The 7,281-nt window shown below is 46.5% G+C and overlaps 1 pseudogene; it reads left to right on the top strand.

The window, feature by feature from the left end:
* The first annotated feature begins 2,092 nt into the window (after window positions 1-2,092).
* On the top strand, window positions 2,093-3,180 carry LOC114503988 (annotated as a pseudogene).
* The last annotated feature ends 4,101 nt before the right edge of the window (window positions 3,181-7,281 follow it).

Here is a 7,281-nt window from a genome sequence, read left to right as displayed (position 1 = left end):
TCAGATCAGAAGGATTTTTTTTCCAAAGAGGTCACAGGCTGTGGGGTCCCACAGACAGCAGCACATTTCTACAAGCACTAGTTCCTGTTGGTGTAATCCTTTGGACATCTCTGAGCATTCACAGTACACGCACGGAAAACACCAGGATCAACTACACACTCGGCAGCAAAAGCCACAAGGATAGCACATGAAATTGGCCCAAAGCCCTGCCCACTAGGTTGGTGTGTTGCAGCCTGTCAAGGCCAGACAGATTCATAGGATTTGAGCAGATGGAAGCATATTCATGGAGCCGTGGGGATGCTTGACATGCCTTTATTCATGGATGGGCGAGCCATGCACGTTGCAAGCTGCATGTCCCCTGCATGTCACCTATCCTTCTCTCTCCCTGTGCGGGGGACCCCTAACTCCCTAATATACTAAATACAGACAAAGTTGGCAGGGGGCCAGAATACATTATGTAACACAGAGAAATTCCATGCATGTGAGCCCACTCAAGGCTATGGGGACAGTTTATCAGACCCAGTCTCAAGGCTATGAGAACACAGCTTATCTTAGTTCTCCAGATATCTGAGTGAGGAAGCCAGACTGCCTCCATTTACCCTACAGTTGGCAAGATCCTTTCTTCTCCCCAGAAATGGGAAGGACAGTCTTCCCTGGGGAGGAAGCTAGAGAGTTGAAAAGTCCTTTTTTCACTTGCTCAGAAATGTGGTTAACAAATCTTGTCACGTACTTACAATGGCACACAATAGTCATTCCTTTATTCTTTCAACAAACATTTATTTAGGGCCTATTATGTGAAAGGAACTATTTTAAGTTTTGGGGATGTGGGTAATGAACAAAACAGTCTACTCTCACATAGCTTATATGAGATATCAGACAAAAAAAGAAATAAAATTAAGTCAGATGGTGAGAAAAAGAACGCAGGAATGGGGCATCAGGAGAGTTAGGGATCGGACATTACTAACTGATGTAGGGTGGACAGGGAAAGCCTCGGAGACCTCCCAGGAGTGAGGAAACAGGACACGGTGGTGGTATATGTAGGAACTTCTGTCAAGATGGCAGCATAGGCAGACATGGCTTGCCTCTTTGCTCAACTACATCAAAATTACAACTAAAATATAGAAAAACCAGCACTCGAAACCATCAGAAATCAAGTTGAATGGAAGCCTGACAACTATGGAATTAAGGAAACCACATCCATCCAGACTGGTAGGAGGGATGCCAATGTGGAACAGGCTGGTTTCTCACCCAGAGGGTGGACAAAAATTCCAGAGGGATATCTCGGGAGTGAGGAGTCCCAGCCCCATACCCAGCCCTCCAGCCCAGGATTCCAGTGCCTGGAAGATAAGTCCCCACAACTTCTGGCTTCAAAAACCAGCAAAAATTGAGTCAGTGGTAGAAACTTCTGGAGCCCCAAAAAGGTCCTCTTAAAGAGCCCACACATGGGCTCACCTATTTAGACTCACTCTGTCTGAGCTCTAGCACCACAGTAGCAGCTTGAAAGATACCAGTGGCATGCAGGGAGAAACTGAAGTGTCTGGCATCAAGGTGAACAGAAACTATTGTCCCTTTTTTAAACCTCCCCCCACAGAGCCACAGAGCTGTCAAGCTGGTGCCATATCTGAGACTCCAGCAACCTGGCTAACACTGTTTGACCTGCCTTGGAGATCCCCAGAGACTCCACTCCACCCAACTTACAGGTCCACCCAAGATGCTTTTCCATATGAATGGCTGGTCTTGGTTAGGCTGCACAACTTCCTAAACCCTGTCAAACAAGCACAGCTTGCCTCTGAGCCCCAGGCCTGGCACTAGCAGCAGCCAATCTAAAGGCACAGATTAGCTTCACCAGGGAATCTCCAGTCCCAGCACAGGTAGCAGCCTTCTCAGATTGCTTTACGACTCAGGAAGGGTGGCCCAGAGCAAAACACACGTTGGGGCTGACCTTGTTCTGCACCACCCAGGAAACCCTAGGGCCAGCACACCCATGTGGACAGCTACAGACCACATCTGAGCATCACCACCCTGCCCCTGCATAGCTGATCCTCCACAGAGGGTGAAGCTGGTGGTATGTGGTCACAGGCTGAACAGTTGTGGCCACTTTTCTGATCTCAACCAGCAAAATCGTCTACTCCACATAAAACCCGGGGTAGGAAATTCACAAGCGAATATCTTCTCCCTTCTCCCTCCTGGTTACAAGTCACTTGAAATATATAAATTAGTGGGACTTTGCTTGAGTGAGTTTTTTTGATCTTCAGCTACATTTTGGCTTTGTGAGGAACCTTATCATCAAAGGCAATGGCCAGCAATGTTACCAACAAGACAAATCCTCACTCCATGAACTCCCGCATATTCACTGGGAATCTCAACACTTCTGTAGTCAAGAAATCTGATGTGGAGGCTATCTTCTCAAAATATGGCAAAACTGTGAGTTGCTCCATTCATAAGGGCTTTGCCTTTCTTCAATATGTTAGTGAGACAAATGCCCGGGCTGCAGTGGCAGGAGAGGACAGCAGGATGATTGCTGGCCAGGTTTCAGACATTAATCTGACTGCAGAACCAAAAGTGAACTGAGGAAAAGCAGTGTGAAACGATCTGCAGCAAAGATGTATGGCTCCTCTTCTGACTTGGACTAAGGCTCCAACGGGATTATTATGACAGGAGGTGCAGTTGCCCAGCACGTGTTCCTCGTCTTCCTCCCATGCTCGGGCTGCAGTGCCCTCAAAACGCCAGCCTGTGTCAGGAAACATCTCACAAAGGGGCAAAAGCAGCTTCAGTTCTAAGAGTGGACAGCAAGGATCTTCTTCCAAGTCTGGAAAGTTGGAAGGACACGATCTTTAGGCCTTTCAGAAAGAATCAACCCAGATGAAACAAAAAGTGGGTTCTCTACTTTCCCAGTGGAAAGCCTAGAAAAAAAATTGAAGAGAAATAGGGCAAACAACAAGGAAAGGTGAAGAATGATAAGTCAGAAGAGGAGCAGAGCAGCGCAGCAGCTCCCTGAAGAAAGATGAGACTAATGTGAAGATGGAGTCTGAGGAGCAGGATACAGATGACTCTGCTGAGGAGGGGGACCTACTAGATGATGATGATGATGAAGATTGGGGGGATAACCAGCTAGAGTTGATCAAGGATGATTAAAAAGAGGATGACAGAGGCAGCTCCAATGGTGAGGATGACTCTTAAGCACACAGTGGGGTTCAGAAACCTTGTCCCATTGTTTCTTTACCTAGGTGCTTGTCTAAGATAAAAATTTCCACCAGATCCTCTCCCCTAGTACCTTCAGCACATGCTCACTATTCTCCCCATCCTTGTTCCTCCCGTATTCATTAATTCATATAGCCCTGCACCTAGTCCCATTTTCACTTCCTTTGGTGCTCCTAATACCTCAGTCTTACCCTGTAATTTGTGCTTTTAATTTTGATACCTCTTTACGACTTAACAATAAAAAGGATGTATGGTTTTTATAAGAAAGGAAGAAAGAAAGAAAGAGAGAGAGAGAGAAAGGAAAGGAAAAGAAAAGGAAAGAAAAGGAAAGAAAAGAAAAGAAAGGAAAAGAAAAGAAAAGAAAAACAGGCCCTGGCTGGTGTGGCTCAGTGGACTGAGCACTGGCCTGCGAACCAAAAGGTTCAATTCCCAGTCAGGGCACATGTCTGGGTTAAAGGCCAGGTCCCCAGTTGTAGTGTGTGAGAGGCACCAGATCAATCTCTTGCACACTGATGTTTCTCACCTTCTCTTTCTCCCTCTCTTCCCTTATCTCTAAAACTAAATAAATAAAATCTATAAAAATATAAAATAAAACAGGATATGTAAGAAGGCAAAATACACTTTTAAAAAAGAAGTACAAATAGCTAGTTACAGAATAGCCTATTTGTAGGCTATGTGATAGGCTTGGGATGTGAAGTACAGTATAGGATATGGAAAAGCCCAAGAACTTATACCCATGACCCATGGACATGAACAATGGTGGGGGAATTGCCTGAGGGAGTTGGGGGTGCTGGGTGGAGGTGGGGAAAGGGGGAAAATCAGGACAACTGTAAGAGCATAATCAATAAAATATAATTTTAAAAAAAGGCATGAAGGTCTGGGGGAAACGTCAGACCTTCAGGCATTGTGAAACCCCTGAAGCTGGACCTGCTCGCTCTTGCCAAAGTAGCCAGACTGGTGTGGCTGAAACAGGCTGACCAGGAGAGCAGGACATGAGGTCACGCTGGTCAGAGAGGATCCCACGAGGTCTTGTAGATTGAACAGATGTGGCTTTTACTCTGAATGAGATGGGATGTGACAGGATATTGTAACAGGGTACAGCCAAGAGGGGTACCCCAAGCAGGGATTTGGAATGGGGTCCAGAGCTCAGGGTATTCAGGAAATATTAGAGAAAAATATATATATGAGTTCCTCACCCCCACCAGTCTGAGTTGGGAGATGGGATATATGGAGCAGGGCCATTGAGAGCTGTTTGGCATAGCAACAGCTTTGCAGCTAACCTCTGGCATGGTCATTTAACATATCAATAACCTTTAACTGGTTTCCTGTGAAACCAGTTAAATAGCTGTGGCCAGGTTTTGAGCCAGGGGGATGGGAGTGACTTCAACCCAGGATGTAACTGGGAGGCAACTCCCCCTGGTTATAGCACCTGCAGGAGAGTTTGGAGATGATTGGCTCCACACCATGGGGCCATGCCTGCCTGGATGTACTATGGCAACCCAGCAAAGCTGAAGAATACAGGAATGCTGGCAGGTATAACTGATTGTGGGAGGAGTTGGAAATGGGGCTGCAGAGGAAGATTGGTGCAGGGATTTAAACCAAGGCACAGCAGCCATACCAGGTTGGGACCACATGGCTTTGGCGAGACTTAGGACCATGTGACTCTGGGGTGCTCCCTTTTGCCATGTGGCTTAGGAAGCAGGAGAGACTTTGCCTGGAAGAAAAGGGGTGAAAGGACTCTTGCTGGTGGCCCATGAGAAGGTGCCACATGGCTTTGGATTAACTGGAGATTGTGGCGGCAACACAGCGGATGTTGCTGGAACTGAGGGGCTACCTGAACTATGGACTTCTACTTCTTTTCCTGAGATACAGTACCGCGGACCGGGCAAAGGGGAGAAGGAAAGGGGAGAAGGAAGGACTGTGTGCGTTCGTAGGTATTCTAAAGAACTTCAGTATTTCAATGAAGACATTAAGTCATTACTCTAAGTCTGCATAGCTTTTAAATAACTAATTCCTTTCCTTTTCACCAATCTCTGGCATTGAGAGACATCTTTCCTCTGGTGGCGGGCAAAGCAAACCTAGTACAGTGGGGGGAAACCCTGCAGAAAAAGAGGGGGTCCTTTTGGTAATAGCATATCGTTCACCCCGCCCCCAGGTCTGTTCTATAACAATACGGCACATTTTCCAAGACCTCTCTGGCTGCCCTATTGAGAACAGACTGGTGGAATGGGGGGGTGAGAAAGGGTGCAGAAGTAAGCCCATCAACTAAGATGCAAAATCCCATAAGAAAGGATGTTAGTTTGGTCAAGAGCCATAAAGCTAGAAGCAGTAAGAAGCGATAACATTCTGGATAGATTTTTCTAATTGTTATTTTGGAAAACAGAACCAAACACCATTTCCCTTTAGCTTTAAAAAAATAACAGTAATTATTCAATGGTATCAAATATCTAGTCAATATACAAATATTCCTGATTGCCTCATGATTTTTTTTTTACATTGCCTAAGATAAGCAATGGCTGGATATTCAAGTAGTGAAAACAGATTTTATTCAGTGACTAATGACAGGAGGAAAAAGAGATAAGCCCCATTCTGATTTGCAAAGAGGTGACTGGGAGTTTTAAAGGGAGAATGGCAGGCGTGGGGGACAGAGCCGGGGGCCGGGGGGGGGGGAGGTTGCTGGGGATTGGTCACAGTAACTGTGACAAGGTCACTGTAACTATTTCCAGCAGTGTCTGCTGGCTGGAAATAATGGCAATTAGGGTTCTATCCTCCCAGACACTGGGAGATAGAAGCCATCGCTCCCTGATGATAGCATGTCAAATGAATGGTTTTCAGTTCCTTGAGACGCACACTCTGGAGTTATAGGTTATTCATATACACCTCAAAGGGACAGAGGAAGGATTCACAATTATAAGCCCTTTTAAGCAAAAGCTCTAAACAAGGGAGGTTATGGCCTTAGTCAAGTATTAGCTAGAACAAAATGCAAAAATTTTTGACCACCCTGATCTTTTCTAAACAAGAACTCAGAAGAGACTGGGATGTCCTAGGAACGTGGCCCTAAGCTGCCAGAAACCACGTTACAGCCCGGTGTAGACTCAGTGCAGGGCTCTGGTTGCAGTCTCCAAGCTGAGTTTCCTGCAGTTCTCAGAATCAGCATCTAAACAATGTCCCTACACTGCCACGGACATTATCTCTTAAATTTGTAATCTATGGCTTCCTCTCTTATTCTTCCCCTTTTTTTCCCCTTAAATTTTGTTCCTGGAAGAAACTGTCACTTGTCCTGTCAACATAGGCAGGATTTTGCTGATTGGACTCACATGGGTTATTTTGGGACCCACATTTCCCAAAATTGGTAGTTAGGGTTGGGTGGCTTAGTAGACATCCAGGAGGGGACAGGAGAGTAGGCAGGAGGATGTCAGGCCAGGATACAGGAGAAGGGTCCAGGCTGAGACGATAAATTAGGAGTCATAGACAGAGCTGAAAGCATGACTCTGGATGAGCTCACTGAGGGAATGAGAGTGAAGGACTAGGGCAACGCTCTGAGGCCTGAGCCCTGGGCACTCCCACGTTTAGTGGGGGGGACACGGGGAGGAGCCAGGAAAGGGGAGGAGGAGCACCTCCAGCAGGACAATAAGGAACAGTTGGGACAGTAAGCCCAGAGCCAAGGAAAGAAGGTATCGGAGGAAGGGAGAAATGATCACCTATGTCAAATGGGACCATGGGTGCAGTAAAACGAGGACTGCAAAGTCACTTTACAGTTTGGTAAAGGCCTCACCTGTGACCTGGTGGGTGGAGTGGAGAAAGGCAGACAGGAATGAGTTCAGGAAAGGATGGAGGACAGGAAGTGGGGACAGGTAAAGACAACTCTTTCAAAAAGTTGTGCTGCAAGGAAGAGCAGAGAAAAGTGGTAACTAGGGGCCAATGCAAACTTGAAGGGAAATTTGTTGTGTTCAAGATGGATCCATAAGAGCCTCCTTGTATCCTGTGAGGCTGGTCTAATGGAAGGAAGCTGGAGTGTGCCTGTGTGTGCTCACACACGCATGTGCAGGGCACATGCAGGGGGCTGCTGAGCAATATCCT

Source organism: Phyllostomus discolor, chromosome 8 (genome assembly GCF_004126475.2).
Source record: "Phyllostomus discolor isolate MPI-MPIP mPhyDis1 chromosome 8, mPhyDis1.pri.v3, whole genome shotgun sequence".
NCBI lineage: Eukaryota > Metazoa > Chordata > Mammalia > Chiroptera > Phyllostomidae > Phyllostomus > Phyllostomus discolor.
Note: the sequence above shows the minus strand (reverse complement) of the source record. Positions and strands in the feature narration are given on the sequence as shown.